At 41.4% G+C, this 23079-nt stretch overlaps 1 long non-coding RNA gene across 1 annotated transcript in view; it reads left to right on the top strand.

Annotated features, from left to right (window-relative positions):
* The first annotated feature begins 1520 nt into the window (after positions 1–1520).
* LOC116548910 overlaps positions 1521–23079 on the top strand; it is a 167994-nt gene continuing 146435 nt past the window's right edge. The window contains exon 1 of the long non-coding RNA XR_004267616.1: positions 1521–2426. This is a non-coding gene — a long non-coding RNA (uncharacterized LOC116548910). The remainder of the gene's footprint in view (positions 2427–23079) is intronic.

The following is a 23079-nucleotide window of genomic DNA, read 5'->3' as shown; positions in this document are numbered from 1 at the left end:
AAAAGAATTGAGGTCATGTTGTGGTGATTTGCTGTTATTCACATTGGATAGATAAGGAATTAAAGCACAGATAGTAAAGCAAATTGAGCAAGATCACATGAACAGCCGGGATGAACTCAGGACATGGGCTCCAGCACCTTTCTCTGGCATCTCCCTGGTATACTCCCAGTGCCTGACTGGTCCCTGAAGAGGCATGTTCGGTACCCTCTCTTTACTAGAGCAGGATAGTGAATACAAGGGCAAAGTGCTTCAACAATAAGGAATTAAACCAAAGCGTTTCTACTTAGCTCATAGATTACTGGAAAGTTCAGTTAATAAAAGTCTCATTCTAGGATCATTCTGATTAAATGCAATTAAACAAGTAACTTCTCACTATACTGGAATCAACCCTAAAAGGAAAACTTGAAGACTGGAAGGGAGAGGATAGGGAAGGAGGGACAGAGGTGGGTGGCTTAGCACCACTGTTCAGGCCTCTCTTTGGTGCTGGGCAAGCTTCCTTCCACACCTATTAGAGCAGAGTCTTAGCTAAATGCTGCCAGGGCAGATGCTGTTTGTTCCTCTCTAGCTCCCAGGGCGCCTATGGGGGCTTTGCAAATCACAGAAGCTCAATTCAGTTTCAGGAAGGAGTAACTGGAAGAAGGGGCTTGGGAGCAATGTATCAGTTTAGAACCTTCCAGACTGGTACAATGTATTCCATTTAATACTGAAGGTAAGACTCCAAGGAATGGAATTTGTTTTTTCCCTGTGTCACCGGGATCCACTGGCAGGAACCCATCTGTGGCACCATAACTAGCCTGTTGTCTTTGGAGATTTGGTGGAGGATTTGACACAGGGACCACCCAACTGTGCTTTTTATGCAGACAGCCAGCCCTGAGGCCCCTCCTCAGCAGGTAATCAGATGGCAGAGGAAGTGATTTTTCATGGATCTTAAATTTGCTTCATACCTCTTTTTTTGCCATATGGCTGACAGGCAAAACCTTGGACAGGCTGAGTGTTGCAGAAAATATGAAATGAACCTGAAGCCAGTGAATCCGTGGAGGATTGTTTTTCTTCTTTCCGGCATGTGATAACAAAAGGGTGCCTGCATAACTAACAGCCCGCATTCACCCCTTGTCTCAAAATCTTCTTGGCTCCCATTTTTGTTTTTTCAACTTGGAAATAGAATATATGAAAGACAGACTGAACAGTGGCAACCAAAACCAGAAGGCTGGAGACATTTCTGCCATTCACAGAATTTATGAAAATCCCCTGTCTGGAAGGCTCTTGGAGAGCTCAAAATGCTCAGCGCGGCTGGTGAGTTCCCCGCAGCAGCTGGAAGTGGAGCTATAAATAGAGCGGGGCGGGAAGCGCCCTCCGGAGGGGGAGCGGGCGGGAGATTCCCGGCTCTCCTCTCCTCCGCCGCAGCGCGTTCTGGGACGGGGGAAGCCGGCTGGCGGGCGCGCGGCCTTAACCCGTGCGACGCCGGGCAGCTCCTGCGGCAGCCGGGGAGGGCGGGATGGAGACACGCTGGGAATGGGAATCCAGGCACGTTTCTAACCGTGTACTGGAACAATACATAGTCTGCGATTCTCTTTCTCCCTCTTTTCTCCCTCCGGTTAACACGTGAAATTCGGCCTTAGAAAACACACGCGCGCGCGCGCACACACACACACACACACACACGATGGAATTTGTTCCATATCTTTTTTTTTTTTTTTTAAAACCTTCGAGAGGCATAAATCCAAACCTAAAATTAAAAACATCCCCAAATTTGGTTTTGGGAATCATGTTGGCTTTTCCTCTTCAGCGGCATTCCTTCCCCAGTGCTGCATAAGGACTGCTACTTTCTCGAGGAGGGAAGTATCAAAAGGAAACGGTGTGTGTGTGCGCGCGCGCGCGTTTATTTTTGGCGCATGCACACCCCTCGGTAGCCTCAAGGTCGGCGACACCCTGAGCATTCGGGCCCCCGCCTACAGGGCTTGTTCCTGCCAGCCAAGGACTCGAGAAGGTGGGAGTCCCCAGTCTCGGCGGGGCGCCTGGGACTCGGTTCAGTGTTTAGCACAGTCAGTACCGAAGCAGGGGCAGCCAGGTGGGAGCTGAGCGCCCCAAAGGTGGACCCCAATCAGCAGCGAGTGGGCAGCGGGGACCTGACTCGCCGGCGCCTCGGGGCTCCCCGGCCGGCTCTCTGCGCCCTGAAGCTGGGTATCTGGGGGCGCTCTCCCGGGCCGCAAGCAGGCACGGAATTTGACGCCCGGAGAGGCAGCTGGTCCTGCTTAGGACTCCTGATTCTCCTCAGATGGAAACAGTTTCTCCCGGTGAACCTGCCCGAATTCCCAGTGGACTCGCACTTCGGCTTTGCCCACTGGCGCATTTAACCAAGGCCGCATTTACCGCTTTGAGGCAAATTTGAGCTTCAAATGGAGCGAGACTCCTGGTTGCAGAACAAGGTAAGGTCGCGACTAAGGTGACATTGACTAGGGCCACAGATTTAATGGGGACCAGCCTCCCCCAGGCAAGATGCTGAAGTGAAGTTTGCCTGAGCTTTCACTCCTCCCCTCCCTCTTGCTTACTTTTCTCCAGCACCCACTCATACCTTAAAAAGAAACATTCTCCTGGGTGGGGGACTCCCTTAGGCTATATTCAGCACTATAGCGTTCTGCACTAGAGGCCATGCCACAGAGCGACCTGAAGTTCCCCATCCTTCGTTCCATCTTTCCCCTCTTGTCCTCTTTCTTGGCTCTCCTCTTTCTTTATCCAATCTTTTATTTATTTTCCCATCCCCCTTTCTAACTTCTCTTTCTTTTCTATGAAAATATGAACCAAATGAAGGGAGAGAGGGCAGAAGTTTGTGATTTTTGTGTGTAATGTCATACTGAGGTTATGGGGTATATGGATTGATGGTTTATGAGTTATTTATTCATTAGGTTTTGTTGAGCACCTACTCTGTGCTGCTGTTCAACTTCTTCAGGTTGGGGGTGACCAGACTGTTTTCTAGAAAATAAATGGCCCGAGAACTTAGTCCCACCTCTTCTCTACTTCCTTCTCTCGGGTGTGGGAATGAGCATCTGCAAGACCAAGGGATGCAGAGCTTGCAGGGAAGAAGGAAGCTCATTAGGTTCAGGTGGCTTGCTGCCTTTATGCCCTCAAGCCATGGAGTAGCAATAACAAAAATCTTGCATTAATAATAATAATAACACATTTATCTAACACTTGCTGTGTTTGTGGTATTGTAAGAACTTTACAAATATTAACTCATTTAAACCTCATAACTACCCCACGGAGTAAGGACTACTGTTATGTCTTTTTTACAGATGGGACAACTCAGAAACAGATGATTAAGTAATTTATTCATAATCAGACAGTAAGTGGGAGAGCCAAGATTGAAGCTCAGCATCTGAATCTAGAACAGAGTTCTTCATACATTACGTATCTCTGTCACTCACATATTCATCCATCCAGTCTGTGTCAGGTGCTGTTCTAGGAGATGCAACAGTAGACAAGGCAAACAAGATCCTTGGAGCTTGTATTTCAGTTGAGGGACACAGACTATGTATCAATAAACAAACTAGATAATTTCAGGCAGTGGTAGATACCATAAAGAAAAGAGAATATGGCCAGGTGTAGTGGCTCACGCCTGTAATCGCAGCACTTTGGGAGGCTGAGACAGATCAGGAGGTCAGGAGATCGAGACCATCCTGGCCAAAATGGTGAAACCCTGTCTCTACTAAAATACAAAAAGTTAGCTGGGCGTGGTGGTACATGTCTGTAATCCCAGCTACTTGGGAGGCTGAGGCAGGGGAATTGCTTGAACCTGGTAGGTGGAGATGGTGCCAGTGCACTCCAGCCTGGTGACAGAGCAAGAGTCTGTCTCAAAAAAGGAAAGAAAAAGAGAACAGAGTAATGTACTAGAGTGGCTGTTTTCACATGGTGAGTGGACAGTGAAGTTCTCTTGGTTGGTAGTGACCTGAAGAATTTAGAAGAAAGACAAATAGCCAGTGAACATATGAAGTGATGGCTGTTACCTTTAGTAATCATGGAAATGCACATTAAGTCCACATTGAGATATTCTTTTATATGCATTTGGCTGGCCCAAAATTAAAAGATTGGCAGTATCAAGTGGTTGAATAAGATGTGGGTCCAAAGGATGTCCGAGCATTGCTGGTGGGAGTATGAATTGGTACAAAGACTTTGGAAAACAGTGTGATATTATATCCTGATTTGAACATTTGAACATATGTGAATGAATAGTTCAACTTGCTTGTTAGGTGTATACCTGTGGGAAACTTTTTACATACTCAATGGAAGACATGCATGTGAATATGCTTAACAGCCTGGTTTCCAATAATGAAAGCCTGGAGGGACAACCAAGGCCTAGCACCTTGTGCTAGTGATGAATAGTGTAGTATTGTTGTGCAAAAGAATATTATACAGCAGTCAAAGATGAATAAACAAAATGGTATAACAATATGATTGGCTTTTAGCAATATAATATTAAGTGAAAATTAAGTCTAAAATATTACATATAGCATAATAAAAACTACTAAAATAAAAAACCAACTAGGTAGGGGTGTGTGTGTGTGTGTGTGTGTGTGTGCGTGCACAATGACGTTATATAACTGGGAAAGCTAGAGAATGATAAACATGAAATTTGTGATTTTGTAATTATGGTTACCTGAAATGGAGGAGAAACAGGGGTACCGTATGGTTAGAGGCAAGTCAGTGGCTGTGTTTCAGGAGATTGCAATGCAGTTTTGGCTGGTAGGACAAGTGCTTATTACGTTATTAAAAATAACTAGTCAATAACAAAGTATGGCAGGGCGTGCATGGCCTAATGATGAGAGTGTATGGTGGGCTATGTAATAAGATTGAGTCAGTTCTACGTACTGTGATCCTAAGTGGAAACAGGAAAGAAAGGAACGTAGACACTTTTGTCAGGGAGAGGGTTCTACTAGGAGAAAGAAGTTTGGTGTTTTTAAGGAAGAGAAAAGCAGCCTAGAGTGACACAGTGGGTCAGCAGATTAGAGAGGTGGACTGGGACCAGATTCTGCAGGGCTTTCCAGGTCAAGGTAAAGTTTGGTGGAAAAGTTTTAAGCAGTGAAGTGATGTGATTGGGTTTGAGATTTTAAAAGAGCATTTGGAGCCGTGTGGAGACTGGACTATCGGAGGGGCATTCGGGAGCCCCTGCAGTGGTATAGGAGAGAGCTGATGGCAGGACTGCAACTATGTTTCTGCAGGTTACTTACTGCGCAGGAGACCAGCTTGTGGGGGTCAAGTCTCTGAAATTCAGCCCTTGTTTCTCTTGCCAGCAAATGTCCCAGTGCCAGGCTGCGAAGGCCTGGAGGAAGGGCACATTTTTCGAATTGTGCAGAGAGCTCTGTAGGCCAGCAATAGCCTGCTGGTGGATCTGGGTGGTACACACAGATTTGAGAAGTGAGTAGATTCAGGACATATTTGAGGGCAGAATGGACAAGGCTTGCTGATAGATTAGATATAAGGATTATTAAAGGAAAGAAAGGAAACAAAAGTAACTCCTGGATTTTGATTTAACTGCAGAGATAGTAGTTTGCCTGAGCTTTCACTCCTCCCCTCCCTCTTGCTTACTTTTCTCCAGCACCCACTCATACCATAAAAAGAAACATTCTTTTGGGTGGGGGACTCCCTTAGGCTATATTCGGCATTGTTCAGCTCCAGAGGCCATGCCACAGAGCGACCTGAAGTTCCCCATCCTCCCTTCCATCTTCCATCCTTCCTGTGTACAAAGAAGAGAAAGAGCAGCGAAGATTCACATTCAAAGGAAAAAGTCATGTTTTGGACATATTATTTTTAAAATGCTATCAGACAGCCAAGTACAAATGTCAGATAGTGAGTTAGACATGACTGTGAAGCTTGAGGGAGATTTTAGAGCAAGAGTCTTAAATGTGGGAAGTATAAGCATATATATATATAGATGGTATAGTTCAATTTCTACTTAATTGTCATTGTCCAAGTGTGAATTCCTTTGGGGCAGAGAAATTTTTTTGTCTTGTTCCCCGCAGCAAGGTATAAGGAATAATAGGCCTTCAGTACATATTTGTTGAATAGATGACAGAAGGATGCATAAACAAGGGGAAGGGGAGGAACTAGCCCAGGTTTCTGATGCTGCTAGTGTCTGAAGGCTGGGGCTGTGTTGTTTTCAATTCCTCTTTGGGCTGAAGTAAGTCTAATGGTAGTGCCAGCCCTTTAGGAGACCCCAGAGCTATTCTGAGCAGCCAGAAATGGCAGGGACTAGAGAGTGAAGACACAGGATGGCCAGGAGAGCCCCTGAAAGTCAAGGAAGAGGAAAGAGTGTTGAGCCAGAAACAGGGTCACAACTAAGAATGTGGCTGATCTCATGGGTAATGGGAGACAGTGAAATCAGCAAGAGAAGATAGGACTGAAGCAGGTGAATGACAGGATCAAGGCAGTTGTTACAACTGGAGCCATGAGGTTCAGTTTAAAGGCCAGTGTATTGCAGACATTTTTGACAGTCACCAGATAACTAGTTCGGCACCAGCCAAAACACTCCCTACCAACCCTAGCCCCACAGAACTTCAGGCTTTGTGTTGTCCCTTGTGAAATCTCATTTAGGAAATTATTGCTAAGGCATTCCCATACCAGGTATCACATTCCATCGCCCTGCGATGAATATGCAGCACTTAGCCTGCATGTGGGTTTCCAATACCTCCACAATGCCCTCTTGGTACCGGGATTGGGCAGCTGGCCCTGCCCTGCTACATTTGGGCTTGGCATGGTTCTCCCATGCCACCACATCCCATTCTGTTGGGGACATTTATTTTCTCAGCCTCCACCCTCTCATTGCAGTTCACATCTCTTTACTTCTCTGTGTTCTTTCCTCAAATGGATACCTTTTGTCCCTTACTTAGTTGTGTACCTTATTGCCTGGCACAGTTCCTGACATACAATGTGTGAGCAGCAATTGTGAAAGGGTGGAAGGAAGGAAGGGAGTGAGGGAAAATCAAGTTTCTCTTTGCCTGGCTTTGAGGTGATCAACATGAGACCATCCTATTCTACCTTCACACTAATGATAAAGTCACAAGGACCTCCCTTTCTTCAGCTGAGTATGGCATTGCTTAACAGTGTAGGCTTCGGGATAAAATAGACCTGCAGTTCCATTCTGGCTGTACCATATGTGACTTGGTTAGGTCACAATCTCTTAGAGACTCAATTTCTTTATCTGTAAAATGTGGGTAATAACAAAACCTCCTGTATAGTGTAGTTGTGAGTTTTAAATAAGATAAGGATATGAAGTTTCTAGCGTGCCTGGCATATAAGAAGGGCACAGTGGAAACTCAGCTACTATTATTTTCCAAGGCATTTAATTGTCAATGCTTTCTTTGTCAACCAACTTCAAGTGATGCTTCCAATTCTTAGAATTCAGCCTCCTTATCCAGTGAGGCCAGTGCTCTGGCAGTGGAGTAGTAGCCATTTTGGGCAGATGGGGAACTATTCCTGGGCACAAGGGCATTTGCTGTTCCATTTCTCACATTCTGCTTCATAGTATTCCACTCCACATAATTCACGGGCAGCTGAGAGCCTGAATAATAGTGAGGATTCAGAATTTATTCATTCAGCATTCCATAAACAGTGATTGAATGTCTTACTATGCAAATGAAGATGCAATGATGACTAAGACACAGTCCCTGCTTTCAAGGAAATCACAGTCTAGTTATTGGCCAGAGGGACAGACAAATAAACAATTGCAATATACATATTCATGGAATCACTCCCGGTACCCCAACTCTAAGACAGTACCCCTCCACTCCCACTACTGCTGGGAAGAATGGTGTGAACATAGTAATGGGGATGGTCCCTTATATTTGCACATATATTTACAAATAATGTTTACTTTGAATTATTTCATTTGATTTTCACAACTTTTTGAGTCAGGTAGAGATTCTACTTCCATTTTATAAATGAAATCTGAGACTCCATTGAGCAGATGCCTATAAGGCAAAAGTGTCCCATGCAGGACACTGCCATGATCTGTTCTTCCAGCCCCTTTGTACACTGTTTCCACTCAGGGGTCTGTCTAGTTTGCCACTCTTGTGGGCATTGGGTTTGACTTTGATTGTGAGTTCACTGCTTGGGTTTGATGGCCAAGTTTAACTTCCCTGTTGAGACCTTTGTTCTCTGTAGACTTACATCTTATTCAGGTGGATTTGTGCAACCATTCTGATCGCTGGGACTCAGTGTTAGCATTGGCCGGTAGGCAAAGCCCACGTGAGTATCATGATGGTTTTCCCCAGGAAGAGAGATTGGTGATAGACATTAGGTTGATTGTCTATGTTGTACAGCTGGGAAGTGGAGGATCTGGTAGAAGAACCTTCAGATAGTGGTTTCACGAAGCTAGTCCAATCAACTGGATGTTTTTCTTGACTAAAGTAAAAATAGAGGAATTACTTTATCCTCCTTAAAAATTGAATGACTTATTTATATTTCCCCAAAGATGACCAACTGTAGTCATTTATGAAATATTTAGACATCTTCTGATACAGAATTCATCTGCTTAAAATTTGCTTATGGTTATTTATGTAAGAAATATGGGTTCTTTTCTTTTGTGAAATTTAGTCAAGCAAAGTAAACTTCACAGACTTGTTATGTAATTATAATGTGGGAAAATGAGTTTGTTGCCCAGAACAACATGCGTTTTTCTAATCTACTTACGTGTTTTATCTTTGTGTAAGATATTATTATAGTATTTCTGCTGCCCACAGAATATCTGGGCAGGGCAGCTCAAATACTTCCTGCTAGACCTGCAGTGCAGCAAGAGGATGATTTTGGCTGTGGCAGTTCAGAAGTATGGAAAGCACCCTCCCTCCACAGATCTGTTACCACAATAACTTTGATTACATTATCTTATGTAGGGGAAAAATAAGTTAATGGATCATTTACTTTGACTTTAAATATGAGATTTGTGAAACACATAAGAAATAAGAGCCATAATTTATCAAAAGTGACTTTTGAAAAGGGCCTTTTAATTTTCATTTGCTTCAGTGTACTAGGGATCAAGTTACCAGTTAAATGAGTGAAGAAATCCTAGTAAGAAATTTGTCCTATATGCAGCGAGAACGGTTGGAATTAGCAAAAAGTCTCCGTTACGGTGTGTGTTTGTGTTTTAAGAAATACCTTTGTTTTATTTCCAATTCACGTTATTATACCAAAAATATTTTGCATTAGTCTCTTCTTTCATGTATGAATTAGACCTCACATGTAGTTATTAACATCCATTGAACATAAACAGGTAAGTCCTTTAAAAGACCTTCTTTTTCTTTTAAGGTGGTTAAAATTTTAGGTTACTAATTTGCTTGGGAGAACTCTTCATTGCACTTAGGTAAACTTCATTCCAAGCTAATTCAAAGGAGCATGATTCCAAATGGCCGAAACCTGAATAATTTTTACTATAAATTCCCATTAAAAATCAAGCATCCAGTCAAAGATAAAACTTGATTTTCTGGTTAACTTGAAGGAAAAGTTTTTTCTTTCTAAGTTAAAGAAAAATTTGCTGACTTACACTGACAGTTTCAATGTGTCCTGAAAGAGACAGGCCTTAGCAACTGCAGACAGCTGTGCTCAGCTCCGTCCTCATTTCACACTCTAGCCCCTACTGTGGATGTAAAAAAGTTTCATGCAGCCCCTCAGACAAACGACTGAGGAAAACTGAGGCCCAGATGATGTTTATCATGTATGTGTCTGTATCTGAGGCTGCTCTTTGTTAGGGCATCTCTGGCCAGTCAGCATTGATTGACTTGTCCTGCTATGCTTTTTATACTCCTGTTGCAAAACATAAATATGATTTTGCCATATGTGGGATAGTAGAGACAGAGGAAGATGAAAGCATGGCAGCCCAGACCAGTGCTTCTTAAATTCATGGTTTTCAAAACACAGATTTCTGGGTCCCACTCTCAGAGATCTGACTCAGTGTCTAGAGAACTGCACCCCCTCTAAATTTCCATTTCTAACAAAAGCTCCCAGGTGATGCTGATGCTGCAAGTCTGTGGAATATACTTCAAGCAGCACTGGCCTAGATAGCTAATTTTGAGAAAACTCAGGTGGTGATAATAGAACTGCATTTCAGGAACAAAATTCATCGGAACATGATAGTCCAGCAGAGGGAGATAAGGCAATGCTAGGCTGAAACGCTGCAGCATTTTGACCCAGACCATCCTGATTTTAGCACTGAAGAGTCCTGTGTCCTAGGAAATCACTCAGTCCCAGACAAACCGGAAAGTTGGTCACCCTACAAGGAATACTAGGCTAGTTTATAATGGTAGCTTTAATGTGCTTTAAAGTGCTTGTTGTATAGCCTAACTTTTAAATTCCTGGTGTGTTTTAAGACAAGCCACTGAGCACACTGTGGAATGACAGGTAACCACATGTAACTGAGACACTGCCAGCTAGAGCCTTCAGCTTTGCTAAATGTCTTTTCTCATAAGTTGTGGTAGATTAGGAGTTCCCAGACTTCGCTGCAGATTGGAATCACCTGGAGAGCTTAACAAACTGATGTGTTCTATTCCCAAAGATTGTGAATTAATTGGTTTGGGGAGTGGCCTGGGTCCTTGTAGTTTTAAAAGATCCACAGATGATTCTAAACTTGTAGACACATTTAGGAACATTCGTGGTACATAGTCTTCAAAGATAGTGGCTACTAATGCCTCCTGCTTTGTACAGACACACCATTCATCTCATCAAGGGGTAGGGTTTATTTCCCATCCCTTTGGTTCCTCCTGCCTTTGTGACTTGCTTTGAACAATAAACCTCAGTGAAAGTGACATTCTGGGGCTTCTGAGCTGAGGCCTTAAAAGGATTGGTGCTTTATGCGCCCTCCTGGGAAGCTAGTCTCCATGCTAGAGGACAAACCATTGTAAGTCCACAGTGTTGTGAGGATGCTCCAGCTAGCATGGTGGAGAGAGCCATCATGTGAAAGAGCATTGAGACATCAGATATATGAGGGAAGCTCTGTTAGACCTTCTTTCCCAGCCCAGTCAATAGCTAACTTTGACCAAGTAAGTAACCCCAGCTAGTGCCAGCAAGAGCTGAACTGTGCAGACAAGGTCTCTTTTCTCCATTCTTGTCTTAGGTCATTTAGCTTTGGGTGGCGTGTTATAAAACAATATGTCGCTGAAGCACAAGTGGATTCCCTGCACTTCTTGGTAGTAACATAAAGGGGGCATTTTGAAAGGTCCTGTAAAAACAAGGAATGTTTTGTCATCTTCGGCTCAAAGTGGAAAGCAAAATTAACCCTGTGTTGCTGTATATTAGAAGGGAAACATTATTTCATTAACAAAATTATTAGTGATAACGAACAAAGGTATAGTAGCTTCAACAGTGCTTTCCCTTGTGTCGTCCAGAGATCAGAGCCCAAGATACAAGGCTTAGAGTGCTATCAGTTTTTGGGGAGCGTTCAACTCCAGAGTATCAGGATGAACAAGACAAGAGAAAATGTGATGTGATACTGTGTATTCCCACACGAGGTAGTGTTAAACAACAAGCTGGGATGGATGCACTGTGTTGCTCTACATGAGTGTGTGAGTGGTGTCACTTGTGTCACCTCTGTGTCACACTTGTAGAGTGACATAGTGTATGCATTGGATATTTGGGACTTTTCCAGAAGGATTGCAAAGAGAAACTGTCCCTTGGAGTAGTTCATGGGAGAGAAAACAGAAGAGGAACTTAGCTTTCTAGATCCGTCCTAGTTCATTTTCTATAGATGAAGTTTTACCCTATGGGAAGCTTAACTCCACATCTGGCTTCTCAGTGGCTGCTTGGAAACCCAGGCACCATGCCACACAATATGATGTTTTACCCAAATCCAAAAGTGGAAGGGCGCCTGTGTGTACATGAGATGCTTACCAAGAGACATAGAAAGTAAGAAGTTGAGGAAATCTGAGGTGAATGATTTTTTGTGTGCTTTAAATTTATTTATTGGTTTTCGCTGAAACACCATAGGTGTGCCTTACTTTGATACTGCTTTTGTAGACTACATTCTAAGGCTGAGAGAATATCTTAGCCATATGCTTAGTAGCAACATAAATGAAATATTAGTCTTGACTGGTCTTTTCCCTTCTAATAATCACACCAAACTAAACACTGAACATTTGCACAAGTGGTAAGTAGCAGTTCTGCTTTCATCTGCAGCTCCAAGGATTTGGTTTTTATTTTACTGTTTTGCAGAGTCATGTCTCTCCTAGGCAGGTCTTTTTCTGCTTTTTTTTTTTTTTTTTTTTTTTTTTGCAATGGGGAAAACAACTTTGGGTGTATAAACATCATGCTGTGTTTAGTTATTTCATGAGATTGGGTAGTTCCTAAATGTCAGTAGCTTTATATGACTATCATTACATTTTGCAATCTAGTCTGAACCTTACTGTAGGAGTCATAATATAAGAGAAGCAAAAGTCTATTTAACATATTGGAAGGTTCCTTGTTCAGAGCTTTCTGGAAAAAAGTTGTTTGGTTTCTCAGCAATCAACTTGGGTTAGCTCATGTAGCACAAAGGCCATGAGGTAGGACCAGCTGTATTCAGGATTCAAGCAATGATGTCATAATTTTATCCCCATCTCTTGGTCCTTCTTTTGCTTATGATGGCTTTGTTCTTAGGCACGTTTTTCTCTTGTGGCTCCATGATACACCAACAGATCTAAGCTTTACCTCTTGGCATAGTTTTACTTTAGGCAAAGCCATAGGATTGAGTTTAAATGGACAGGTCTAGAGTAACTGGCCATTTTCAGATTTGGGAGGAATCTGAGAGCAGTTCCCCAGGGGAAATTAAAAATGCTGTATCAGAAAAATGTGAACAAATACCAGGATGGCAGTAACGACAGATACACACCACTGTGGAAAAGGTGCTCACCAGTTTCCAGCTGAATGATTCAAGTTTTGAGAACTCACATGACTATCTGTAAGTGGACCTAAGTTTCAGGGAATAGACCCACATAACTGAGCTCAGGTAGACTGATATATAAACTGAGTATCCATTTAATATTTTACGGTGAGAATGTTCGAACAACCTCAGCTGCCAATGTTGACAGAGCAATTCATTTTCCCCACTTAGGTAAACCACAAGGAAAGTCAGTCATAAGAAATGTGTTAAATGAAGATGGATCAGAAAACAGAGTACATGGTATCATGGTCCACGGTAGGGTCTGCCACAGGGACCAGGTAATTGGGATTATTGGGGCCAGAGCAATATTGTTCCTAGATGGCATGTGGAGAATCTCTGAAATTTTAATGCTTTGGGCTTCCCTTTCGGCCAGAATTTATCAAAGTGTGGCTCCAACCAGCTGCATTGAAATCACCTGGCAACCTGGTAAAATGATTTCTAGTCTCACCCTAGACTTGCTAAATTGAAATTGATGAAATGAAGCTACATTTTCAACAAGCTCTCCTGGTTTTGTCTCTGTAGTGTGAGATTATTGCTATAAGTGAATCAAATCCCTTTGTCCATGTATCTTTATTCTAATAGGATATAAGTGATTCGATTTCTGTTTAAATTATTAAATATTTTGTTTTCAAATACCTGCCATAGCAAAATTGGGTATTTTGATTTGTTTTAAGATTCTAATCAGAATTATAAAATTATAAATTTCTGATTAGAAATTAATACAAATATAGAAAATTTGGAAAAAATTGAAATATGTGAGGGATTAGGCAAAAGCATCTATAAATTTGTGATGTGTTAAAAATATTTCTTTTTGTGTGTGCGTTCATACCTCACTCCTCCCACAGGGTTCTGCGTATACTGTAAATAGAATTTGATTTCTGCTTTCTTTGCTCCAATTTAATTTCAGAGCAACTCTCTATATTGTTATTCTTCATTTGCATAATATTAATGACTATTGTAAAATTTCCCATTCATACATATATAGAATTTTACCCCCTCAGATCATTAATCAGACATATTACATGAATTTTTTCACATGTATGGAAGAATAAGAGGTTGTGGAAGAATGAGATATTTACTTTAAAATAAAATAGAAGGAATCACATATTTATTTGACTAACAAAACCTAATTTTTCTAGGAGGGAGGCTTTTAGATATGATCCCGGTAAGGGAATATTATAACAAAGTTACAGAAGCTATGGTTGATGGTTAATTACCACAAGACTGTTAAGTGCCTTTAACCTCGTGTTATTGGAGTCGTTTACAAGCTTAAGTGAAAAAATTAATTTCTACACCAAATATTCTAACAAATACTTTTCTATAACAGATGTATTTAGTCTCAAGTTTAGAGCTCAGTAGTCCTTTGAAGATAATTATTAAATACATTTCTGAATATTACATAAAATCATTTGCCCTTTTTAGAAAACAGACTTGGGCAGAAATTCAACTTTGAGCTTCTATGGTATAGAAGAAATTTGGAGTTAATTGAAAATTTATGGCCACATAAAAATTTTATGGCCACACATGGTCTGCAGGTGTCCCAGCCCCTATTTATTCACTATTCAGATCAGCATAGCCCTGTCTACACCACAAGTCTCACAGTCACAGCCAGAGCTGCCCAAGTGACAGTTTATACTGTTTCCATGGGTGAAAAGCTTAGGCTGCTGTCATGTTCTGGGGCATACATTTCAGGGTCCTCACACATAGCACCCACTGATAAGGAGAATTATGTACCTGCACCCACCTCTGCTGCAGAGGCTCTCCCTCTCCCAATGCTGCCGAGAGGGTCCAGGGCATATAATTTACAGTATAGGGAACATAATGCATCATGGAGCAGAGACTAACCAATGAAAGATAGGAGAGGAAGAGACAGTGGCTAAATTGTTTGCTTTGCTTTCTTTTTTTTTTTTGAGATGGAATTTTGCTTTGTTGCCCAGGTTGGAGTGCAGTGGTGCAATTTCAGCTCACTGCAGCCTCCGCTATCCAGGTTCAAGCAATTTTCCTGCCTCAGCTTCCTGAGAACCTTGGATTATAAGCACCTGCCACCATGCTTGGCTAATTTTTTTTTTTTTTTTTTTTTTTGTCTGAGATCTGTTCTGTTCTGCAGGCTGGAGTGCAATCTCAGCTCAGTGCAGCCTCTCTGCCTCCTGGATTCAAGTGATTCTCCTGCGTCAGCCTCCCAAGTAGCTGGAATTATAGGCACCCACCAACATGCCCAGCTAATTTTTTGTATTTTTAGTAGAGACAGGGGTTCACCCTGTTGGCCAGGCTGATCTCAAAATCCTGACCTCAGGTGATCTGCCTGCCTCGGCTGCCTCCCAAAGTGTTGGGATTACAGGCATGAGCCACCATGCCCGGCCAATTGCTTGCTTTTCTTCTCCCAATTATAGATGATGCCAAGATGTAGGAGTTTGTACAGCCTAGCTGGAGATAGCCTAAGAAGACTGAGCAGTCAGCCCTGGCTTTGGGGAAGCAATTGCTGGCTCAGTTAGCTACTCATGTTTGCCCTCTTTCCCTGCCTGACTCAGTCTTTCTTTCCTGGGATTATGTTTACTCCACCCTCCATCAGGAAAAAAAGAAAAAAATAGCATGCATCCTTTTGCCTCTCATCTTTTTATGGTAATGGAGAACTAATGATTTTTTCCTCTCAACGGCACTTGTGCCAGCACATCTCTAGTTTTTTTAGATAAATACTGTTGAATCCTTTAAGCCTCCAACTATAGATTTCTAAGCCTTTTAAGCCATTTGGGGCTCAGCATTTTTTTTTCTTGCTAATAAGATTATAAGGTAGCCTTATTTTCCTTTTCTCTAAATTCTTGTGGGCTTCCACTAGCCACATCTATCACCAGCAATATCTTTTTCCAGGTATAGGATGAAAATCTCAAAGTTAGTGAAGCTTGTTCTGAAAGGCCAGTTGACTGCCTTTGATTTTCCAGTCCTGCATCTAGAGGTCTTAAAATGCCTTTTGGCTGTGGACTACTCTCAGCATCAAGCATTGCCACCTGATTCTCCTCTACCCACCACAGTGATTCCAATTCCAACACACTTGTCATCTCCTTATTAGTTCATCTCTGTTAAAGGTTAGAGATGGAGCAAAGGGAGTGCCAGTGATAATGCCTGTCTCAGCTGTTTGTGGGCATGCAAGGACACAGGTAAGAGGACATCTTAATACAACGGCACTGACTAGCTGTAGAATTATTGAAGGTGTAACATATGAATGTGCCTTACTTTTCTTGTGTGCATTCATTTCTGGGCAAATTCTGGGAAGACAGCTCAAACATCTTATGTCGCACTCACATACCTTTTGTTTTCACTATGTTGCTGACGAAATGTGTGGAGAAGCAATCCGAGTGGGCTCTTTTACCTTAACAGTGTGTATGACCATTCCTCTTTTCCTATCCTCATCTTGCTCTGATAGTTGAGAGCAACTGTCTCACCCCTGGACTAACGTAATCGTCTCTTAACTGGTTTCTCTGACAGTCTTGCCAGTTCCTCCTCTCTGGGGCATACGTCCCTGGCTTTAGTCCTAACTCCCCAGGATGGGGAAAGAGCCCTACTGCTCCCCAGCATTCTGTCACTGCTCGACTACCATGTTTTTGATGTTTCAGCTACACTTCATTACTTGATACTTTTCCAATGAGCCATGCGTTTACCTGTGCTATTCTTTATCTTTGTTTTTCTCTGTTCCATTAATGCCCAGTATTCGTTCTCGAGCTAGTCCACAGATCTCTGAGAAAGCTTTCCAGGCTGCCTCTTTCAGAGGCCAGTTAGCTGTCAGGCAATGCCCCCACCACTTGGTGAACCTCTCGCAGAGCAGGAGCTGGTTCTTGTTTTTCAGGTCCAGATTGTGTATTTTGCCAGGGCCCTTGGTGATTATCAGTATTCTCAGGACAAACATGAACTAATCAAACACATGGAGACAAAGGTTTAAGCCCTAATATTTTATCAATCTTGTTTGTGAATTATAACTGCAAGGGAGTGTGGTACTACACATATGTGACACTGATTGAGGCAGGTCTGGGTTCATGCTTACTAGCATGTGAAGGTGGGCAGGTTACCAGAACTCTCTAAACTTCAGTATATTTATATGTAGAATTGTGGAAATTATACTTTTTCTTACTGAGGAGTTTGGGGAATTAATGCCATTTTTAAGATTCCAGTCATTCACTTCTTCATAATTTTCAACATGTTCATATATTACCTGAATAGGGTTTTTAAAATTGACTACTTTTTAATATTAGCTTCATGCAAAGTAATGATTTTTGTGAAATCATAGGGTTTGATTTGCTAGCCATATACATAGGTATGCATGTGAAATATATATTATCTAAAGATAATTAGTTGCCAACAGTAGAATCTATACTGGCTAATTCAAGAAGGAAGAATTTTTATTAAAGAATGTTACATAATGGCTGTAATTTCTGAAAGGTACAGAGAATCAGGCTTGGGTGCATTAATGCAGGCACTGTGACAGCTGAGAAGCACACAGCCAGGAAAATACCCAAAACCACAGAGCTTAAGTAGCAGCACCACGGTGCCCCACCACAGCTGCCTCAGAAGGGCCTTCCCTCTCCACCTCTGTGAGAAAATCTGAACTCCCACTCTTGGCAGATTATATTGTTCATTCTCACTTTGAAATTTTGTGAAGACATGTCTGCTTGTAAAAACTTATGTCACATGCTTGTACCATAGATGCAGGAGACTCCAGGGAGTCTTATCTGCATTTCCAACCTCTATAGTAAAGGAAGGCAACTACAAGGGGACTGAAATAACAGTTGAGTCGATATACAATATCATCTACCACATACATTACAATCAAAAGTTTATTGGTACATCACCTAAAATCTTCATATGTACAGAATAGATGTATCACATTGTAGGAAAAACGTGAATGAATGTATACGTGGGACTGGATATGGAAAGCTCTCTCAATAGTAGGTGATAGTTACATTATTGCAATTTTCTTTTTTCATTAGAGTATCTTTTATGAGCAGTACATGAAGGATACCACTGAGTTGTTGTTCTTGTATTCACACTCATAAGGGACCATGTGCTATCCTTTGAATGTGCCCCCCAAGTTCATGCATTGGAAACTTAATTACCAATATAACAGTGTTGGGAGGTCGGGCCTCATAAGAGATAATTAAGTCATGTGGATACTGCCTTAATGCTTGGACCAATGTTATTATTGTGGGAGCGGGTTAGGTATTGTGAGCATGGGTTGGTTATGAAAGTGAGCTCAAGGCCATGCACAGTGTCTCACACCTGTAATCTCAGCACTTTTGAAGGCCAAGGCAGGCAGATCGCCTGAGATCAGGAGTTTGAGACCAGCCTGACTAACATGCAAAAACCCTGTCTCTACTAAAAATACAAAATTAGCTGGGCATGGTGGCACATGCCTGTAATCCCAGCTACTTGGGAGGCTGAGGCAGGAGAATTGCTTGAACCAAGGAGACAGAGGTTGCAGTGAGCCAAGATTGCGTCATTGCACTCCAGCCTGGGCAACAAGAGCGAAACTCCATCTCAAAAAAAAAAAAAAAAAAAAGTGAGCTCAATCCCTTCATGCTTGTTCACCTTGACCCTCTTTTGCCCTTCCACCTTGCAGTGCAAAGGCCCTTGCCAGAGCCTGGGAAGTTCAAGAGCATAGTAATCCACAGTCACTATGCATTATCTATGCATAAAATGGCAGGCAGGAGATAAAAATAGATGTTATTAGCATATAATGAATTTAACATGTTTATAGTGCTTTAAGCAAAGTAAAAGTATTGCTTTTAATGCTCCTGGACTTCCTAACTTCCAGAGCTATAAGCCAAATAAATTTCTGTCCATTATAAATTACCTAGTCTGCAGTATTCTGTTATAGCAACACCAAACAGATCAAGACACCACATATGGTAGACTGGCATAGTCATGAAGCACATGGACTTTGGAACTAAACCGCCTGGGTTCCAATCCTGGATCTACAATGAACTGGCCTTTTGGATTTGGAAATTTCTATGCATTTGTCTGTGCCTCAGTTTATTCATTTGTAATGTCGAGGTAATAGTATCTACTTTGTAAGGTAGCTATGAATATTAACAAGTGAATATTTTAAAGTTTTCAAAAGTAATGCTTTTACTTTGCTTAAAAGTAAGTACTATAAACATGTTAAATTCATTATATGCTAATAACATCTATTTTTTATCTCCTCGCCATTTTATGCATAGATAATGTATAGTGACTATGGATTAATTACTCTCAGTGATTTTTCTCTAGTCACCCCTGAACAGGAGACAACTTTTGTTGTAGTTTATGTGGATTGGCTCTGATATGTCATATTTGTTGTGTGAATTCAAAGACTGTTGTAATAACTTCTCTTCTCCCTTACTTGGTGTTATCATCTTCGTGTTCTTCTATTTTGTGTCCGGGGTGACATTGTTCTCACTGGAATATTCCCAACAGTTGTGTTCTAGAGATTTAGACTGAGGAGCCTATAAATTCCGTCTGATACAGACCCACAGAAAAGCCTGTGGGATGTCTTTAAGTAGCTTGATTGCATTGTCCATCACTCATTTTTAAAATTTTTTTACCTTTGAGTAACTTCTTCCATGGCTGTCCTATTGATGTATTCACTCTTTTTCTTTAAATCTGTATTCTAGACTCTATCCTGATGTTCAATTAGCATAGACTTTATTGATGGCTCCTTGTTCGTATTTTTGCTATGATAGCTTATTGTTGTAATAAATCTTTTTAGAACCTGGTTCAATGTGAATTCAAAAGAACCATATCATTTACATTCCTGCAGGCCTGAGTGATGCCCAACTCTGAGGTTTCTGCCTATGCTTACCCCCTCCTCTCTTCATCCCCACAGTCTCTTCTCTAGAAAATAAACACACGCGTCAGCTGAACATCACATTCAAGACCATTCACAACTTACATTTGTCCTTGAGACCTTTGAGAGCTGGTCCTAAGCTCAGTTCATTGTTGTGTTCCCATTGCCAGGTACAGTGCCTGATCCACAGCAGATGTTCAATAATTATGAAGTAAATTGAATGCTACATACAAATAAAGTGATTTCAAGATAGAAGAGAACAATGTTGAGTATCTACTTCAAGCAATGGAAAATAAACTACACTTAAAACTTGATTTAACAAACTATAAAAATAGACAAAATATGGTTCCCTTATTTTTGTACACAGTGACATGGGGTTTCATTTCATATGTCTGGATGCTAGGTACTGCTTTTCCCTTCAAGTTTCTCAAGATGGGGCAACCCTAATATCTAAAAATTTTAGAAATTTTCCTGGCATGTTGACTTACTGCCCTGGTTTTATTCTCTCTTCTCATTATGAAAACGTGATTTTTGTTTTCTGTGAGATTCTAAGAAAGGCATTTTAAATTGATTATTCAGACTAGGTAAAATTATCTTGCTCTGGGAATCTTTGTTGATGGGATCTACCTTGAGAGTAGGTATGCTCTATCGAAGTATCTCTCTTGTTATCTGTCACCATCGAATTTTAAAGGCTGTCGTGTGTGTGTGTGTGTGTGTGTGTGTGCATGCCAGAGGGAAAGAGGGAAGATCTTTAACGTAACCTGTTAAAATGAATTCTTCCACAAGGAGACAAATACCATGAGTTGTTGCTAAACAACAACAAAATCCCCCTCACTTATGCAGTTAAAGTACAGGAAAACACTAAAAAGAATGCTTGAAAGAACAGATTAATCAGTGCCAATAGTGGATCTTGCTCCTTTCAGGTTTGTTGAGGACTAGCTTTTGTGGATTTTTGAAGAAAAGCACTAGGGCAATGAGACTGACCTGTGTCTACTCTGCTCAAACCCTGTGTGGTGGAGCAAGCGTCCTTTGAAGTGTTATCTAAGTGAGAGGCTGGTTTTGGGTAAGAGGAAATTGACTTAGAATTTTTTCCAACTGCCCAGAGAGATTAATATCTTTAGAAAGTGCTTGAAGACACTGTCAGAATTAAAAATAACTTGGTGACAATTTAATAGTAGAAGGAAAAGAGTCAGTCACTTTTAAACCTTCTTCAGAGGAGTCAGGCCAAGGGAAGTGGTCCAAGGGAAGTTGTTTAAAAGTGCAAAACTTACTTTAGTTTTGAAAGTGAATTGAAGTTCTGGAACTGCATTTCCTTCTGAACCACCAGATACAAGAAGGCAGGTTCATTCCCTCCATCCCTTCTTCCTTCCTGTCCCTGTGATATCCATACTCCTTAGCACTATGCCCAGGAGTCAGTTAATTTGTAAGAAATATATGTTACATGAATGATTGGTGAATGAATCTGGTATAAATCTCAGTTTAATTGCCAAACACAGACTGGAGACTGGAAGAAATGGTATACATTTCAGAGATATAAACATTTTAGCTGGCTGTGATTACACATGAATTTCTTTAAGGTGTCACTGAGTGACTTAGCTGAAGGCAGGAGGAACAGCACAGAAGGTTGGGTTTTAGAAAAGATGCAGAAGCTGATCATCTGTGGAATTCCCTAAATTAGCATTTCTATGTATAACTTTGGAAGGAATTCTAAACATTAAATGAGGTTGATAATTTGCTTAAAAATTTCCAATTTCTTTTTGAAGACTCACAAATTTCATTTTTTATTGATATGTTACTGTAAAATATGCTGCTGTGTAAAGTTCAGGACTAAATTCACCTTATTTACTTGGCAGTTGAACCTGGGAATAAAAATGTCATATTGGCAAGCACAAATATATATTTCTGTATATGGTAGATTGTAAAGTTGGCCACAAATCCTTCTCACCCTTCCATTCGTATGCTCACAATGGGCCATCATAGATCCTGTTATCAAGAGGTAGAGCCCATGTCCTTATTCCTTGAACTGGTTTGGCCAGGTGACTTGCTTTTTAGCTAAGGGGGCATTAGGAAACATGTCTCAAACAAGAGTCTGAGTCCATTCTGTACACTCTAATCAGCCGGTACGTGGCCCTTTTGAAGCATTCCCTTCTTCAGTTCCCACTTAAGTATGATGTTAGAATTGTCACTAGCTTCGTTTGGGGAATTGCAGACAAATAGGAAACTGGAACTGCCTGAGGGAGGAGTACAGAACTGTGCTTTGCAGAAAGCCTCAAGAGCATTAGAACAGTTACATTGAGGCAGAGGCAAAGCAGATGAGAAAACTAGAGAACATTTCTCTGTCCCATCTGGGGGAGCCTCACTGTGACAGAGGATCAGAGATGGTGGGTGGTGAAGGCTTGCTCTTCTCCGTCTCACCTGCTCTCTCTGTGCAATTGAAAACAGATCAGGAGAGACTTTAGTTAGACAAACGTATTTGTCTTAGGTGTATTTTTGAAATATTTCCAAGCTTTTCTTTCTGAGCATAGTCTTTGACTTATGTTATTGATTTAATAATGCTGGAAAAAAATGTTGCTTGAGGAAATGATCAGTACAGTTACAGTGCAGATCTGAGGAGACTATCCACTGTGCAAATGTAGTGCAGAAAAATCAGGGTGGTCTAGTCATAACATTTCAATTTCAAGCTTCTGATGGGTATTAAAATGATTAAAATGGACTTTAAAAATAATGAAAAATACCTTGAGGGTGTCATTTTAAATTAGGAAACCCAAATTGAGACTTGAGTCAGTGATTTAAAGCAAATTAGAATACAGAACATGTATGACCAACAAAGCAATGACCTTGATGGAATTGAAAATCAGAGGCTTGTCCTGCTGACACAAACTAAAGGAGCTTTGTTTCTTGACTTGATTTCCTGTTTGCATCACTAATTCAGAGATTTGGTGTTTATTCAGTACCTGTCTTGTGTCATCAGCAAGCGTGGTACCAGGAATGTCAGAAGGGAAGGTACTATCCAGGATACTTTCCCCACACTCTGAGCCCTGATGAAAACAGATGATCAGCAGGGCACCAGAAGTGGAACCTTCTTTGCAACTGGAGTGGAAAGAGAAATCAGTTCCTGTGGAGGTGGGATTTCATAGAAAAGAAAGTAGTTTGAGTTCTTACAAGCTGATAAAAGGTGGTGATGGCTGTATCTCTCATAGGGGACAGCCTGAAGAATAAGGCTTAGAGGAATATCTGGAGACTGGTTTTGTTTCTGTTATGGCTGAGTCATAGTTGGGTAGAAGGAGATATTGGTGGCAGAAAAGGAGGCAAGAAAATGTAGAATTAGGTCATATTGCCAGGGGTTTAGTATTCCCAATCCAGAATCTGGTCT

This window comes from Sapajus apella, unplaced genomic scaffold (genome assembly GCF_009761245.1).
Source record: "Sapajus apella isolate SASKATOON/1434 unplaced genomic scaffold, GSC_monkey_1.0 scaffold1, whole genome shotgun sequence".
Taxonomy (NCBI): domain Eukaryota; kingdom Metazoa; phylum Chordata; class Mammalia; order Primates; family Cebidae; genus Sapajus; species Sapajus apella.
This window is presented reverse-complemented; position numbering and strand designations above follow the sequence as displayed.